Genomic DNA, 19,219 nt, shown 5'->3' with positions numbered 1-19,219 from the left:
CTGGGGTCCTGCTCACTGGTAACTGGAGCAGCCATCCTCCTAGGAAAATTCTCTCTGGCATTTCTTTTAGCTTGCAACTCACGTACTCGTGCCTGTAGGGTACTGGTAGGTTTTCCATGCCATCTGCTCATGTCCTCCCCAACATCACGCAGGGCAAACCACAGGATACCTCGTGACGTGTTCCGTTTCTTTGAGCCGGACCTGTAGGAGGGCGTTTTCTCCTAACGGCTGCAATGCAGGCCTGTGTAGGTAGTCAAGTTTATTCTCGATCCTGGACAGTTTTTCTGACAGTTGTTTCAATGAGTCCTTGTTTTCCTTAGTCAGTTTTTCCACAGCTGAGATGCGGGCCTGCAGTGGGGAAGAAATACTATCTTCATACTGTCACATACAGTTAGCCATTTTACCCACACTAAGTTGTGCCGTAGCATCTTTTCCCCATACTAATATTGACAATGTATGGGTATGTGTTGGTGGAGCACTCTTCACAACCTTCCGGAACATGGATCGGTTGCATTCCACTTCATCAGTATCTACAGGATCTATAATTTCCCGTGGGTGTTTATAAATGATCTCTTGCACAGATAGTTCTCTAAGGTAGTTAATACATTTTTCTATAGTGGTCCATTTGCTTAGGTGGCTCATAACATCATCTTTATAGGGATACCTGCTCTTTACGGCTAACAAGAGTCGCCTCCAGAGACTGATAGTGTTTCACAAGCGCCTTATCAATACCACCGTCTCTGGACAGGGATCCCAACTGTCTGGCTTCTCTACCATCCAAGTCCATGCTATCCGCCCCATTATCCCAGCATCGGAGCAACCAGGTAATAATTGGCTCACCCTCGTGACGGCTGAAGTCTTTCCTTATATTTCTCAGGTCCTTCAGGGATAAGGAGTGGTAGGTTACCTCTGCGTCTGAGTCCTTCTCCTGTGATTGTTCTGCTTTAGAAGGACCTTTCTTCTGTGATGGGTCTGCTTTAAAGAGATGCTCAAGGAAACCCTCATCTGCGTCGGGCCCTGACTCTGACTGAGAAGGGCCCTCACCTGGGTCATGTGATGGCTCTGCCTTAGAAGGCTCTGAGTCATCATCCTCTTTACGAGCTGATTTCTTTTGGTATTTCTTCCTGGTTACAGGGGCGGTTGGTACTGGCACAGATTGGGTAGATGCTGGAGTTTGAGTAGATGCAGTGGCTGTTGTGGGAGTGCTGAGACCAACTAGGGTCTGAGTAGCTGCAGTGGCCGTCTTGGGGCATGCAGCAGCTGCAGTGTAGGCTGCCAGGGTTTGAGTAGCTGCAGTGACCACGTTGGGGGGTGTAGCAGCTGCGGTGCGAACTGACAGGGTTTGAGTAGATTTAGTGGCTGTAGCAGCATCACGTGCTGTAGGAGCTGAAGTGGCTGCATAACACCTACACCTGCCCCTGCACCGACATTTAATCTTATACCACATTAGAAACCCATTCAGGACAACCGAAAATAAAAACATGCCACGTAGACAGCCCCATCCTAATTTCACAAAATCTAGCGGAATCAGCTTGCAGAAAAGGGGAAGGTACTATTTCCTGAAGTAAAATTGGAAGTGTAATCATTAACAAAATCAGCTAAAGGATGCCCAGAGTGCGCAGATGAAGTCGCTGCTACCGATTTGCAATTAAAGTTGCCCATCATTGTGTCATAGAGATAAGAGATCGGAATAGTAACTGCCCAGTTTATCATGGCATAAATCAGTATCAAACCCCATACCAAAACAATACATTTCGACCAGCGCCCACTGCTAAACCGCACGTAAACATTAATAAGAAGCAAGCAATAACACAGTGCCCACGGCAGGTAAGGCAGCATTGCAATACTCAACTGTGAAAGAAACTCTATAAAGAGACGAGATAACACGGTGTTCAAAAATGACATTATCATGTTAGCTATCTGTTTTAATTTCCAACCCCTCGTAAATCTCAAAGGAAGAAATCTAATACTCTCTTGGCTCAGCTCTACGGGTCTCCTCCCACCAGAGCTGGGATTTGACTTATCAGAGCAACCTGTCGGAGCTACTCTCGAGCCCCACACTGGGCGCCAATAAATCTGTCACGGTTTAAAGCTGGGCCGGCTATTAAACCTGTGGCAGACGCTCTCTGTTAACCCTCCCCCCCCACCCCTGAAGGGAAAAGGAAAGGGAAAAGGGAGAGAGACTTAGGGGTTGGAAAGTTAAAACAGTTTTAATAAACTATAATAATGAAAAAGAGTATAATAATAATATTGGAATAATCAAATATATACAAATATATACAAAACCAAGATCGAGCTCCCCTGATGTCGGTCATGTCACCACCGGCACTGCAGGGCCGGCTCCGGGAAGGCCCAGGCTGGGCCCAGCAATGGACGGGAACTGGATTCAGGGATGCACGGATCGGGATTGGGAGCAGCAGGAAAACAGACAGAGTACTCCTTGGACACCGGCCATACCAGAAGGGTGAGAAGGGAGAAGAAAGGGCCGAAGGCTCAAGTCGGTTGAAGGCTCAAGCAGCAGAAGCAGCGGAAGCAGGCCGAGACCCTCATGATCCCCCTGCTTTATACTGAGAATGACATGTATGGGATGGAATACCTTTGTTGGTCAATTTTGGGTCACCTGCCCTGTCCGCTCCTCCCTGCAGGTGCGACCCCCCCTGTGACTCTTCACTCGTAAGCAGTGAGGAATTCAGCAGTGACCTTGGTTTCTCTAAGAATAAGTACAGCAAGAGCCTTTCTGCATAACATCCCTACTGGTGCCTCAGTGATAACTACAAACTTTGAGCGTTATCAGTCCTAGAAGCAGACACTGCCTGCAAAACATGCAGTTAGTTTCAGAAAGTGCAGTTACTTAGAAGAGACTGAGCTGAAAGTAAAAATCACTGAAAGGAAAATTGGCCTGGTTTAGGCCAAACCAGGACACCTTTAAAAACAAATCTAAACAAAAAAGAAAACCCACTTTAACACTATTTAAAATTTCAGTAATGGTGAAACTCATTGATAATTGTTCATTTATTGATTTAGTTCTAGAAAATGACATTTTAAATGCTGACTTCTAGGATTCTGTTTTCAGGGTTTCTCTAACCCTCAGCCTTATGTCTTTTATTTTGTTCTTTAAGATATATATAGCACATGGATGGATTGATGAAAATAGAATAGCTTCACTGAAGCTGACAATTATGTCTTTCATAGTTAAGGTCAAGTACGTAAGCAGATTAAAAGTAAATGGAATTATTCTCAGTATCTGCTGAGCTTTTTGCATGACAAATGGTGAAGAATCTTGCATCAAGCCATTAATGACTTCATGAGCTCATCTCATAGAATCATAGAATCATAGAATGGTTTCAGTTGGAAGGGACCTTAAAGATCATCTAGTTCCAACCCCCCTGCCACAGGCAGGGACACCTTCCACTAGACCAGGTTGCTCCAAGCCCCATCCAACCTGGCCTTGAACACTGCCAGGGAGGGGGCACCCACAGCTTCTCTGGGCAACCTGGGCCAGGGTCTCACCACCCTCACAGCAAAAAATTTCTTCCTAATATCTAATCTAAATCTCCCCTCTTTCAGTTTAAAACCGTTCCCCCTCGTCCTATCACTCCATGCCCTTGTAAAAAGTCCCTCTCCTGCTTTCCTGTAGCCCCTTCAGCCCTCCTGCAATCATTCAGACCTTAGGTTGTACGACTCATGCACTGGAGCTGCTCTTTTATATCTGCTAGTAAGGAAGCTTACAGTACAACTGGCCTCCTAATTTGGGGGTCTCATTTAAGAGCCTAAATACAGAAGATCTGAAGTCACAGACGGATGAGGAGGCACATTTCTTTTCTTTATTAGACCTCAGATACAGCATGAATCAAAGCAGAAGGTGTCAGAGCACCAATGTTATAGCATCTGATATACTGTGCTTTGGGCACCCTCATATTCAGGACAGTTGCTTAGCAACTGGGATACAGGCTGAGGACGCAGAGAGTCTGGGATCTTTTCTCTGACCAACATGATTAGCATGACTTGGATAAATTATTTCACCTTTCCATATTCTTCTTTCCCTTTGTACATTTATTCTGCTTCTTACCAAATGCTTCAGCAACTCCTTTGAAGATATCCCAGCCTTCAAGTAATGAAATTATTCTTCTCCTATGAAGCTGCAGATCCTGGACAAGGGGCTCGGGTGTCATCTCCTCTCACTACCTGTCTCTCACAGGTAGTTACCTTCTCCTTAACTACGTTCATCACTGACACAAAAGAGCTGTCATATTCACTGTCTAGGAATGGAGGCATTTCAGTGAGGAAGTGTTTTTCCTCCATGTGCGTAAATTTCTGAACAGAAACATTTTTCAAAATCTAAGCTGGCATTTGGCAGAATGTCAGTAAACTTTATGCAATAACACTATCCAACTAGACATATTAAGAGAACAGAATCTGCAAGACAGCATACTTCTGGCTCTGTTACATACTCATACTACTACTACTACCACCATCACCAGCAAATAAAGACAGGTGGAAGGACAGTGGGGCTAACATTAGACCTTCATGAGGGCGTTCTTTGCTTGACTGATGGTTCATAACCATTCAGCATGGACAGTGAGCTGTGAGGTTTTGTCATCCAAGTTACGAGCTCTGTCTGATCAGCAGATGAATGAAGAGTTGGCTCCAAAGTCTGTAAACCTTTCATTTTGTGGTTGTTTTCTGCATCCTGATCTTGCTGCAGCTGCCACCTCAAAGAACAGGTGAGAGTAATTGTGTTGGCTTGCCTCCAAAGCCTGGAGTAGTCACTTGCTACTCTCCCAGATTATCTGCCAGGCAAACAGAAAGGTTAATGATGTAGAGCTTGATTATTCTGCTAGAAAGCAAGCAGTCAGCTTGATCCAAAAATCTTTATTGTGTGTGTAAGTGGGATATGTTAAAAGGGCTCAGAACTGAAATACGTTGTCTTCTCTGTTCTGTCTTTGAACATGGGAGTATTTGGCTTCTGGCAGGTATGGTCTTGTAAGTAACAGCTTTTTGCCTGAAGCTTGTCCTTTAATTTTAAGACATTTACAATAGCTTTGTTGTTAAGAAAGCCAGTCTTCTTCAAGACATATCAGCAGAAGAAACATTTGAATGTATTTGTCCCTGGAACAGATTGAATACCGTTAGTTAAAATATGTACATGTAAATACATGTCTTTACATAAAAATACATACATACACGTGTGTGAGAGACTCTGTGTGTGTGTGTATACACATATATGTGTATGCCATACGCACATGATTTCTGGTGTTCATCTTCGAGACAAATGCAAATCAGGCCTATCAAGTCAAATGCAACAACACCTCCAACAACCCCACAGCAAAAAAAAAAAAAAAGAAAAGAAAGAAAAGCAGCCAAAATAAAAGCAACCAGAAGCCTCCAGCTGAACACATAAACAACAACAAAACTCCAGGATAGGCAAGGTAAAAAAGAGTTTACCATTGCTAAAGACAGTAGACTTCATAAAGGTGTTTATGAAGATGTTTACAAAGGTTGGCTTTCTTTTTTTTAACAAGAGTCTGCTTTGTGGAAATGTTTAATATTAAAGAAAAAAAAGCAAACAAGAAAATTTATGAATCCATGAAAATGGAAATCTTCCAGCCTTTAGTTGAAAACCAGAATATTCTGGCTCAGGACTCAAATACTGAAGCCAAAGCCCAATATATTTCTCTCCGCAGTGGTTCATGGACTTCATAATTCTGAAACTTTTTTCTTGCATTCTTCTTACTACTTGGGAGGAATATAAGTCTGTTGTCAGAGGATGTAGGGAGGCAACTAGGAAAGCTAAGGCCTCCTTGGAATTAAACCTTGCAAGAGAGGTCAAGGACAACAGAAAGGGCTTCTTCAAATACATTGCAGGTAAAGCCAACACTAGAGGCAATGTAGGCCCACTGATGAATGAGGTGGGGGCCCTGGAGACAGAGGATAAAAAGAAGGCGGAGTTACTGAATGCCTTCTTTGCCTCTGTCTATACTGCTAGAGGCTGTCCTGAGGAGCCCCGGACCCCTGAGGCCCCAGAGGAAGTCAGGATAGAGGAGGAGTCTGTCTTGGTTGATGAGGGCTGGGTCAGGGACCAATTAAGCAATCTGGACGTCCATAAATCCATGGGCCCTGATGGGATGCACCCGCGGGTGCTGAGGGGGCTGGCGGAAGTCATTGCTAGGCCACTCTCCATCATCTTTGCTAAGTCGTGGGCAACGGGAGAGGTGCCTGAGGACTGGAGGAAAGCTAATGTCACTCCAGTCTTCAAAAAGGGCAAGAAGGAGGACCCGGGTAACTATAGACCGGTCAGCCTCACCTCCATCCCTGGAAAGGTGATGGAACAACTTGTTCTTGGTGCTGTCTCTAGGCACATCAAGGATAGGGGGATCATTAGGGGCAGTCAACATGGCTTCACCAAGGAGAAGTCATGCTTAACCAACTTGATAGCCTTTTATGAAGACATAACCCGGTGGATAGATGATGGTAAAGCTGTGGATGTGGTCTATCTTGATTTCAGTAAAGCGTTTGACACAGTCTCCCACAGCATCCTCGCAGCTAAACTGAGGAAGTGTGGTCTGGATGATCGGATAGTGAGGTGGATTGTGAACTGGCTGAAGGAAAGAAGCCAGAGAGTGGTGGTCAATGGGACAGAGTCCAGTTGGAGGCCTGTATCTAGTGGAGTCCCTCAAGGGTCAGTACTGGGACCAGTTCTATTCAATATATTCATGAATGACTTGGATGAGGGAATAGAGTGCACTGTCAGCAAGTTCGCTGATGACACAAAACTGGGAGGAGTGGCTGACACACCGGAAGGCTGCACAGCCATTCAGAGAGACCTAGACAGGCTGGAGAGTTGGGCAGGGAGAAATTTAATGAAATATAACAAGGGCAAGTGTAGAGTCCTGCATCTGGGCAAGAACAACCCCATGTATGAGTACAAGTTGGGGACAGAGCTGTTGGAGACCAGCGTAGGGGAAAGGGACCTGGGGGGTCCTAGTGGACAACAGGATGACCATGAGCCAGCAGTGTGCCCTTGTGGCCAAGAAGGCCAATGGCATCCTGGGGTGTATTAGAAGGGGTGTGGTCAGCAGGTCAAGAGAGGTTCTCCTCCCCCTCTACTCTGCCCTGGTGAGGCCGCATCTGGAGTATTGTGTCCGGTTCTGGGCCCCTCAGTTCAAGAAGGACAGGGAACTGCTAGAGAGAGTCCAGCGCAGAGCCACGAAGATGATTAAGGGGGTGGAACATCTCCCTTATGAGGAGAGGCTGAGGGAGCTGGGTCTCTTTAGCTTAGAGAAGAGGAGACTGAGGGGTGACCTCATTAATGTTTATAAATATGTAAAGGGCAAGTGTCATGAGGATGGAGCCAGGCTCTTCTCAGTGACATCCCTTGACAGGACAAGGGGCAATGGGTGCAAGCTGGAACACAGGAGGTTCCACATAAATATGAGGAAAAACTTCTTTACGGTGAGGGTAACTAAACACTGGAGCAGGCTGCCCAGAGAGGTTGTGGAGTCTCCTTCTCTGGAGACATTCAAAACCCGCCTGGACGCGTTCCTGTGTGATACGATCTAGGTAATCCTGCTCCGGCAGGGGGATTGGACTAGATGATCTTTCGAGGTCCCTTCCAATCCCTAACATTCTGTGATTCCATGTGGGTTTGATTCTTTGGCTGACCCACATCTCCCATGGTACTTGGTGATGAAGAAGCCCTTTGTCCCCCATGCTCCCTTCACTAAACAGTGGCTTCCAAAAAATGGAAACTTTCCATAGGACAGAAAATTATGGTCTGGCTCTACATTTTACCTATTTTACGGTCAAGGACCTGGTGAAAAAGAAGTGCATAATAATTTGTTATCTCTCTTCTTCTGCCGATTCCTGATTGCTCTAAGACTTTTTGTGATTTGCAGCTAGCTTTAAATGACCTTATCTAGGCCTTTTTTTCATTATTCCATGTCTAAAAAAAATATAATATAGTTAACTTCAAAATCCAATCTTCCGCTAAGCTGTGGTGTGTTTTTTTTGTTGTTGGGGTTTTGGGTGTTTTTTTTGGTTCTCGCTTGTATTTAACTCTTTGCTGTTAACTAGATTCTCATTAAATAATTACATTTATTAATTTCTCCTTGCGCGTAGACTTCTATTTTTGATGGCAGTTTAGTCCAGGCCAAGGGTGTTTGTACTGTGTTCCTCTACATACTTGCAGATCTAAAACCTGGGGACCCACCATGGTCATGTCCCAGCCTCAGGGCAAGTGTAATCTCTGTCCTGATGTGTTGGTGCCTCATCTTTGTCTCCTTGTATCTTAACATACAAGATGATTAGTGCTTCAAGTGCTGGTGGGGAAGAAAACCCCATTAAAAAAAGAATGAAAACATAGGTCAAATCAACGGTATTTTCCTTAATGGGGAAGAGCATGGTGTTGCTCACAGCAGCTGAGAAAGGAGGAAGAATTTTATAAGGTAAAGGCCTAAAGACTGAGATAAAGAGAGTTCTATTCATAAGCAAGAGAGATGCAAGTGGGAGAGGAGTGAGTGAGGAAAGAATTCAGGACAAATGTCTCAAAGCAGCTATGGAAAAAAAGCTCTTCAAAAACACAGAAAATGTTCTGAAAAGCTTGAAGGGACAGGAAAGATGTCACCAAAGTTGCCTAGAAGTCAAGAGCTGCCACGTCAAGGCAGGCTTTAAAAAACTAAAAAGTCAGGAAATGTCATTCTTCCTAAACATCTACTGAGACCCAGGGGCACAACAAAAGAAATCCACTACAGCTGCATGGCATTTGGTAAATTCCTGTTCTCATGTTACGTGCCAAAATCCTTTCTCTTTGCTTCTCTAATTCATGTCTCAGTGCATGGAGGCAATCCAGACACTGAAGGGACTTTTGAGCTGAAATGTCAGTTAGTTAGGAGACAAACCTTAGCTCATGATGGGAAGACAAATATATAAGAAAAGCTCAAAATACAGAGTAGCGGATAAAGGAACTAGGATATGAGAGAAGGTAGCAGACAATAGGCAAAAAAATGAGGCTAGTTTTCCAAAACATGCAAGTTTAGTAATTATAACTAGAGCTATAGCTTGAAAGCAGACAACAAAGATGAATATCATGTCATGTGAAATCAATGTAATCCTATCGTTTTGAGTAAATAAGTTTTTGAGGTTCTATAAAACAGAAACTCAATGGAAAAACATTCATGACTTTTAATTTTTGAAACATAAATGATGAAGTGTGATGTGTGTTGCCTCCTCCGGGCAAGATGCATGTGTGCATGAAAAGCATATCTTTTCATTTAACTAACAGCAAATATGGTTCTGCTTGATTTCCAGAAGCCACATAAGACTGTGCACGGGCTTTCTGAACTGGCTTACAGGCCACTGAAGAAATACAGAGGAAACAAAAAAGGATGTCACTTTGCTTAGCCAGTGACAGCAAGAATTCCCTCTGCTCAGTTACCTGCCTGTCCTTCTGCGCGTTGCAACCATCATACCTCCGGAATAAGATATAGCACTTTTCAAGACATTGTGGCTTACTATTTGGTGCTGAAAACCTTCCTGGTGGTCCAGGTATGCCAGGATTTAAGACAGCCCATGCTTTCAGCAGATGCTGTGCTGTGGACTGGAGAGCTGGGAACAGCTGGCACAGAAACTGCTGCAAGTGCATGATGCTACTCAGGGACCCTCCTCTGCAGGAGAAGTCCTCCAGGGACTGAATTCAGCAGTTTACAGGTGTTTTGTGCCTCTGAAGTGTCTTTCTTGTGCTTTCATGTAAAGCATACCTGTCTCCGGGGAGTAAATCTTCCTTAAAGAGGGGGAGAAATTTGGTATTCTTATTCATTCACTATCTTTGTTTTACCCCTGCTAATTACCCCTCTGGAACTAAACTGAACAGAACATTAAACCACTTGTCCTTACAAGAGAAGGGATTTGAGTGAATTAACCTGCCAGAAAGATATCTGCGAGGTACATTCTCTTATGGGGAACATCTTCTCTGCACCTTTGAATGAAGGCAAATACAGAAGATCACCAAAATGAATGCTTTTTACATTTCAGTTTCCATTTGTAGCGTTTGAAGAGACTAGGGCAGGATAATTTGGGTCTTAAATTCAAATGTTAAAAGAATAACCTTTTCAAAGCTTGACGTTAGTACAAATTTCTTTTTCTCATTTTCATTCTCTCATCTTTAAAGGTGACAAATTTGATGCAGTATTATTACTCCAAATGGCAGTATGGCATGCTTGACAATAACCTGTGAAAACAGGGAAAAGGAATGAAAGTACATTTTTTTGTGTACAGAATGGGCATTGGATAGAGGACTTCAGGATTTCTGTTCCACTGAGCCCGTTTCTTCTCTTATTTGTCTTTCCTTCATAAGCTCACCAGTCTCCCTGAGTATATGTTTAAATGTGCTTGTGGCCTCCAGGCATTACCCTACACCTAATAATCCCAAAGTAAATACCTTGCATGATTGATACAAAGCAAGAAAGATAGTCTGCCTTCATTTAAAGTGGTATAAAAAGCTCATGTAGGTTTAAGAGGATACAGCATTTCACTCCAGATGTTCACAGTTCTTTCAGTTATAGTAATGTTATTAGTAGTAGGTGTAACATTCATGTATTAAAACCTTTAATAAGAAAATGTTCACATGATTGGCATCAGATAACAAGAGCAAAATAAAGATAATATAAATGGTAATAGACTTAGAGGCCTCTCACATAGTCCTTTTATCAATAGTTCTCAGTTTCCTACAGAAGTAGTGATAATCATTATGTCTGTTTTGCACATTAGGAGTTTGAGTAGGTTAGTTTCACTAGATTAGATTACCCAACTAACTCCACTGTTTAAAACAAAGGACATTACTGCAACGAATAGCAAAAATTACTCTTGGTTTTCAGACCATAACATCTTTTCCCTTGCTTAGGATGCCAGCAGGTTAGCATTAACACTCTTGCTTGTCCAGATCACTGTTTTATTTTCAATAATAAAATAAACTAATAAACTAATCTCATTGTTGTCTCTACTACTTTGGATGAAGTGACATCCTGGATGGCAGAGGTAGTACACAATGTCTATAGTGCAGCTCAGTAGAACAGGGTGCCAATCAGTCACAAAACTTTTCCCATTACAAATCAGGAATAAGCTGGCATACAAACCAGGTGAACGAAAAAGAGTGGTGATATCTTTTTGCCTGAATCGAAGGATCAGAGCAGGCAAGGAAATACCCACATCAAAGCAAGCCAGACATTTGTCCAGGAAATCTTTTCATTGCACTATTGTGTTATACATGAGCATGAGCAATTAGATATCCAGTAATTCTATGGGGGGTTTTTGCATCTTAAACTGGGTAATTTGTGATGAACATGCTAATAAATCATTAACATTTTTATTAAAAAATCTAGTTGTTCACTGAAAAAAAGGCCTGCGATCTGCTAGTCACAGAAGCCATCTAGATTTCTGACCAATGTCCTAAAACTTAAGGTGTAGAATGAGTGTATGTGTATGTGTGAGTGCGCGAGCAAGTGAGTGAGTGAGTGAAGAGGGCTGTTTTGTTTATTTTTAGGTTTCTAGTTTGGGTGCTATGAATTGTGCCATTCATACATATTATGATCCTGAAGCACTTGAAGTCAACCACATGAACATCTGTGAACATCTTCCCAAAGTTTCTAACCAACCCAACCATTCTGCTATTTTTTTGTCTGAAGATTTTCTTGTTCTTGCTCATTAAGATCAGGAATTCCAGATTTGATCTCTCATACTAAAAGTTTCTTTGAAGACACTTCATTACAAGGAAAAAAAAAGAAAAACGCGTTGGGCTTTAGCCAATAGATAGTTTCACAAAACACCGTTATAATTTTGCAAAAAACAACTAGTTGGCCATGCTGCTCGATACAGATAGAGAAACCCAACTCCTTCCGAACTTCTTCCACAGTAAGACAATATTCCTCTGTTTGTTCTCCAAAACAAGATCAGCCAGGCCTATAAAAGAGCAATTACATCACTACAAAGCATTTTAGGTTTTGATCCCATGAATGAATTCAACTGCTGGAGTCATAAAGGACCATTCACTCTCTCTTTTTTGTATTTTTTCTTGGGGTGGCTTTTTGAGGCATTTTTTGTGAGGTGTGCAACTTAGGATGATGAGACTGATATGTACTACGTTTTAGCACATGTAGCATGTGCTTGTCTCTGAAGTCTGAGAGCATGTGAGTCATCATAATGGCTTCAGGTTGTAAGTAACATCAATGATGAAAACATTAAACCAAAAAAAACAAGTTACTCTTATAATGGTTCATTTACCCTAGAGAAAAATAAATAACTAGATGAAATCTCTTTTAATAACTAGGAAGGATTATCATGGACAATTCATTGCATCTGGCAGACATTTGCAGACTATCATCTCCTAGAGGATTATTAGGCCTACATCTTTATGAATAGCTGTATATATTTATTATTCCTTTAGTTATAGCCATGCTACAATTCACTTTCTTAAGGTTCAAGGCAGGGACATCTGTGACCCAAAAAGCTTGACATTTATGCATAGACAGAGAGGGGAACAGAGGTTAGAGGAAGGAGAATAACAAGAGGCAATAGAAATGAAGTCAAAACAGTTTGTGATAAATAGCACAATAGCACTTAGCATTATTTTCTCAGGAAATTAGACCTTATCAATAATTGAACCTTAAAAGTTTGGTTGCTGTGTATATTAATGTAATACCTCTGAGCCCTCCAAACAGCCAGTTCAGAAGGCTTGTATTTTTGTGAAGCTAAGGGGATATTGGCTGAAACTGGATCACTTTGCCAACAAGAAAGTGATCAAGAACACAGGAAGGATGGAGACCTTGCAAGTGCTGATGTGGGTGACAGCTAAGAGGAGGCAAATCTTAGATTCAGCAGGAAATGCATTAATGGGGAATTTACACATCTAACCTGGGACTGGAAATTTTTCTCCAAGAGGCAATTGCCTAGGTATAGCACTGCTGGGCGCTGCCACACAGAAACCCCTTTGGGTACATGCCACTTAGGATCATTTAGCAGCAAGTGCTGAAATGGCAGAGAATTTAGGTTTTCTTTCCCCAAAAGGGAAGCTGAGCTACAGAAATAGAAATACTTTGTTGTCTTGTCAACAGTGGATAAAATATCATTTCAAGTGTAATGAGAAATATTGTAAAAAAAATGCAATTTGCATGTGTACCATAAGATGAAAGCCAGTTTATCTGCTTAATAATCTCATTCTAAAAATCCATCATGAAAGACAAGTGTCTATAGGTCTCATAAACAAAAAATGCAGCTTTCAAAGTTGCATTAGCAACTTCAGCTTCCCTCTTCAGGAACTGAATTCCTTCTGAATATCATCATGATGTATGCTACATCCATAACAAATGTAATGCACGTTATTAGGTAACAAGATAAAAAGCTGCTGTTGATACTGGTATCGTTTCTACCCAGCTTTCCCTTAAGCAAATATTCATTTGGCAATTTTTAATATGAATAATCCCAAAAATGTGTCTCAAAGGGAAACCTGAGGGGAGGTAACAGCCTCATGAGTCAGTTCAGAGAGAGGGCTCTGTGTATAAGGCTTCATGAAGGACACAGGACATCTGTGTGAGTGGGTGATCAATGGGAAGAAGAATCTGTCAAAAGAAAAGATGAAGGGCAGAAATGAGGACAATTTTTCTGTGGGAGCAAGCATTCATGGAAGGATTCAGTGGCCAATGAATTTTGTCAGCTTGATGTTCAAGACAATGTAATCATATGGTGTACTATAATAATTTCTACAATGCTTAAGAAACCAGTCAGAGTAATCTCTGCACTAAAATTATTTCTTTATAACAGCTTACAGAAAACAGGGAGGTTTAGATGACTGAAGGAAGTCAAACATACTGACTACCCTTGAAAGGAACAAAAAAGGGATTTTGGAGAATATTAACATTGATTTGGCAAAGAAATTGTAGAAAATTTCATAAAAAAATATATATTTGTATTTCTGTGAAGTAAGAAGACAATAATTGTAGCAGATTTGGCAAAACATGAAATAATCTTCCCCTTTTAGTACATAGGCAGAGAGGGTGATAGATGTGAGGCATATTGATTTTAATATGTCTTTAAGCTTGGTCTTTTGTGGCATTCTCACAAGCAAATAACATTTCAAGTACAGTTTAGGTACACAGCTGGTCTTAAAAAGTCATATTCTTATGTGTATCTGTCAATAGGGCAGTGACAGACTGTGAAGACATTGCATCTAGGGGTCTAATCGGGGTCTTTTCCAGGAGAGTATTCCATTTTATTATGAATTACTGCAGTGGTGAATGCCCATATAGGTGGCACCAAGAAGCTCTGTGAAAAACATAAAGCAAGTATTCTGTATGATGGGATGAGAATTCAAGCTGATTTTGAGAAGCTAGAAAAATTATCTGAATTTAGAAAACATTACTGATATGGGAAAGGTAGGGAAACTTTTTTCTTAGCTTGAAGAAGAGAAGATTGATATTTTTTTCAATAGGAAAGAGAAATTCCATAATTTTGGCTGTATAGCCATTTAGAGAAGGTTAAAAATAATATGATTGGCAGCAAAGACAAGAAGGAATAAAATAATTAATATTTCGGGTTTTGTGTAGGATACATAGGAACAGGCTACAGGCTACTGCTCTGTCTGTGGTTTTGGATGTTCTTAAGAACAGGCAAAGCAAAAGCCCTTCGGAGATATACATTTGATCTTGTTACTGTGGTGGGAGACAGAATAAATTGGTCTCTTTTGGTCCCTTCAAGCTCCACGTTCTTGTGACACTGCACTTTTATGGATAGTTTAGCAGCTCACCTCATACAGCCTGGAGAAAATGTGTCAAGATTTCTGTAGCTGTAAGCAATGGAGAAGCATCAAAGATAAAGATCAGATCCTGAGTTTGGTAAGAGGAATAGTCTTATTGGAAAGGAGAGAGATGAAAAGGAGAGATGAACACTCATGGAAGATGTAGTGGCTCTTTTTGCCATTGCATGATTAAAGCATTATGCTGGTGAAACTACATAAATTGGAAACAATATTTTTTTGTTTGTGAATTGTAGAAGGAGGTGTCAGAAAGATCACTGAAAAATGTGGAGTCAAGAGAGACAAATTAGAAGTGGAGGAGGTGACCTACAGTTCTTGATCATAAAGGGTGTGCTGGGTGAATGTTACAAATAGCCCAGGCAAAGGATGTAAATGAAAAAGAAACAAAGCTACAAAGGAGAGCTCCTTAAACAAAAAGAGGATAAAGCTGTATATCCCTTATAACTCTGCAAAACAGTAAAGAATCAATTTCCATATAATGCATGAAAAATTGTAGTTAAGGGCTGCAACACAGAAACTCAAGTAAGCTGGAAAACAACCTGATCTTCTAACTAGTGAAGTAAGGCTGTGAGCAAAGGTGTTGATCAGAAAAATTCAGGCTAGCTTACATAATTGTAGAGTGCCAATGAAAGAACCATTGACATTTTGCTCATTGAGCAAAGAGAAGGAAACCTGAATAGCTACAAATGATCTCAGCTTTCAACAGGAAGGCGCAAGGCAATAGCCTAGGAAAAACTAGAGCACATAAGCCACTATAGAAGACTTCATCCTCCTGCCTCTACATGTGTACAGCGTGAGGGGTTGACAACACAGTGAACTTCACACAGAGCGTGAAGCCACAAAATGATATCTGGAGCAGCCCTCAGGAGTCTCAAAACCACTCTGGAGGTGGCACAGACTTGAGGAGTGGTATCTGGCTTTGTAAAAGCCTCTCATTACCTGGGATAAGTTGGAGGCAGCACAGAATCTGCCTTATTGCCTCATACTCTCTTGCATGAGGAGCATTTAACCAATTTTCAACAGCTGCAGATCATAGAATAGTTTGGGTTGGAAGGGACATTTAAAGGTAACCTAGTCCAACCCCCCTGCCATGAACAGGGACATCTTCAACTAGATCAGGTTGTGCAGAGCCCCGTCCAACTTGATCCTGAATGTTTCCAGGGATGGGGCATCTACCACCTCTCTGGGCAACCTGTGCCAGTGTTTCACCACCCTCAATCATAAAAAATGTCTTCCTTATAGCTAGTCTAAATCTACCTTTTTTCACAGAATCACAGAATCACAGAATGTTAGGGATTGGAAGGGACCTCGAAAGATCATCTAGTCCAATCCCCCTGCCGGAGCAGGATTACCTAGATCGTATCACACAGGAACGCGTCCAGGCGGGTTTTGAATGTCTCCAGAGAAGGAGACTCCACAACCTCTCTGGGCAGCCTGCTCCAGTGTTTAGTTACCCTCACCGTAAAGAAGTTTTTCCTCATATTTATGTGGAACCTCCTGTGTTCCAGCTTGCACCCATTGCCCCTTGTCCTGTCAAGGGATGTCACTGAGAAGAGCCTGGCTCCATCCTCATGACACTTGCCCTTTACATATTTATAAACATTAATGAGGTCACCCCTCAGTCTCCTCTTCTCTAAGCTAAAGAGACCCAGCTCCCTCAGCCTCTCCTCATAAGGGAGATGTTCCACCCCCTTAATCATCTTCGTGGCTCTGCGCTGGACTCTCTCTAGCAGTTCCCTGTCCTTCTTGAACTGAGGGGCCCAGAACCGGACACAATACTCCAGATGCGGCCTCACCAGGGCAGAGTAGAGGGGGAGGAGAACCTCTCTTGACCTGCTAACCACACCCCTTCTAATACACCCCAAGATGCCATTGGCCTTTTAGTTTAAAACCATTACCCCTTGTCCTATCGCAAAAGGCCCTACTAAAATGACTGTCCCCATCTTTCTTCTAAGCCCTCTTTAAGTACTGAAAGGCCACAGTAAGGTGTCCCTGGAGCCTTCTGTTCTCCAGGCTAACCACCACCAACTAGCTCAGCCTTTCTTCATAGGAGAGGTGATCCATCACCTCATAGGAGAGGTGATCCATCCCTCTGATCATCTTTGTAGCCCTCCTCTGGACCCACTCCAACAGGTCCATGTCTTTCCTGTGCTGAGGACTCCAGAGCTGGATGTAGTACTCCAGGTGGGTTCTCACCAGATCCTGTTAAATTAAGGTGAAATTCAGTGTCATGATAAATATCAGAGATTGCTCACATCTTGCTTTCTTCTTGAAAAGTGGTAAGTCTCACTGAAGTAAAACCTCATGCTTTAGTAACACTGCCCTTGGAACTGTTAGTTCATCCCCTAAATGCCATTAATTCAATGTTTTTTCTTCACCTGGAAAACAAAGAAGCCATCACACATGGCAATACATGTGTGCATGTTCATGTGTGCACACACGCTCTGCCCAGAGTCAGTACGTCAGTTCAGAAGGCTCAAATCCAAAAGATTGCTAAACAGTTCAATGAGATAAAAATTTTAACAAAACACTGTTTTCCAAGATGTGGAAAATATTCCTGTGTGTTATAGAGCATTAAAGATTTTGTCTGTAGCCATTTGTGCTGAACATGCAGCACTGGGAAATGCACCCAAGGGAAGTGGACACTGGTCCAGTTGTGCTGACGTAGGCTGAGGGAATAAATCGCAGAGCCTGGTTTGAGGTCCCTGCTCTCTCTGTTTCACAAATCAGAGCTGGTATATTTTTAATACTAACTACTAAAGGAAATACTGCTGATCATATTGGTTTCTTTTATACAAGAATCATACAATCCCATCTGGCTGAGCTATACATAATGCAAGGCAGATTTTGTGTCTGTCTTGCGATCTTCTTATAAACCTTTTCTTTTTAAATCGTACTGCATATAGTGTTTACCTGCAGATTACAGGAAAAGTCCAGATTAAGCATCCATCTTAGTTTGGAAATATTTATCTGCTGTGCTGATAACCAGTCCTAAAAACACAGGATGAGCAGTCTTCTACTTTCCTCCCCTGGAAACCACAGCCCTTTTCCGTTCTTGAAAATTTGCTCTGAGGGTCTTGGTTAGCAGAATATGATTTGTGAACATTTCCAATCCAATTCAGTAAGAAGCAACCTGCTCCTACAAGCTGCCTGGTTTATTTGGTATTACAAAGGATATAATCTCGACCTCAAAATGAAACATCTCTATTATCATGCTTAGTCGTCCATGCACAGTGCTAGTTAATTATTTATACCAATTAGAGACAGAGCCCTGCAGCTAATAGCAACCTGACAAAGGATTTTTGTTGTGTTTTTTGTTGTTTTCATCATCCCTAAATGAATATACCCAGCTTCGTCTTAAGCATTTGAGGGACTGCCCTCTGAAAAACACTTCCTTGCACTATATGAACAGGTTGCATATAGAAGTACCACTAGACACATGCCAGGTGCAGCGTGTGCCTTCAGTTTGTTATTACCACACTCAGTTATTTCACTAGAGTAAACTTTAGGGTCTTCTCCATATTTCCAACTGGAACCAAGGCATCATTTGTCATTGCAGTTTTGATACTTCTCTTATGTAAGGCAATACTGTTATATGCGGTTTTATTTTTTAATGCAGAAGGAATAGAGAGGAAACATTTCCTACAGGGGAAAAATGCCTTTGCTTGGCCAGTACCCCAGCTAGAACAGTGTCTTATATTCCACTAGGAATGACTAGAAAACTCTTCCTGCCACTACTGCTCTTTTTTTCACCTTCTTGGCTTGCTGATGCTTACCCAAATGCCAGCTGACACTGAGAGGGACCACTTCTGATTTGGATGCTGAAATATGCTTTGATGTCCTTACATGTTTTGTATAGGCTCAAAATCACAGCAAAATCACAACCATGCACTATGCAATATGGAAATGTGTGTCATTTTCTTCCTGATATTTTCCTAACGCAATACTTTCTGGGAACAGGACTTTTTTTTTCCCTGCTCATTTGTCTTTTACATTTAATTTACGTTATGGTTTTGTTTGTTCTGAGGGTGGGGTGTTCTTGTGATGTGGGGTTATTTTTTTTTCTTTTCCCAGGAGGACAGGAAAGAATTGCTTGGTTTCTTTCATGTTCCTTTATCTAAAACATTTAAGAATAAAGACTTGTAAAATATGTTATTTTCCCTTTCTTTCCTTTCCTAAACAACAACCAACACATTATAACTAAACTGCTTTTAAGATCACAATTTTTGACTACAGAAGGCCTATTAGATAGGAATCTGAAAATATTATTGGTCTTGGATATATAATTCTAAGCATTGAATGAATACAGTCCATAGTGCCTAAGTTCCTGAGCTTCAAATCTGCCTTTGAACAGATAAAAACAAACTGAGTATTAAATGTTTTCTCATTCCATCTGAAGTTAGGCCAGGTTTACAGAAG

This window comes from Nyctibius grandis, chromosome W (genome assembly GCF_013368605.1).
Source record: "Nyctibius grandis isolate bNycGra1 chromosome W, bNycGra1.pri, whole genome shotgun sequence".
Lineage (NCBI taxonomy): Eukaryota > Metazoa > Chordata > Aves > Nyctibiiformes > Nyctibiidae > Nyctibius > Nyctibius grandis.
This window is presented reverse-complemented; position numbering follows the sequence as displayed.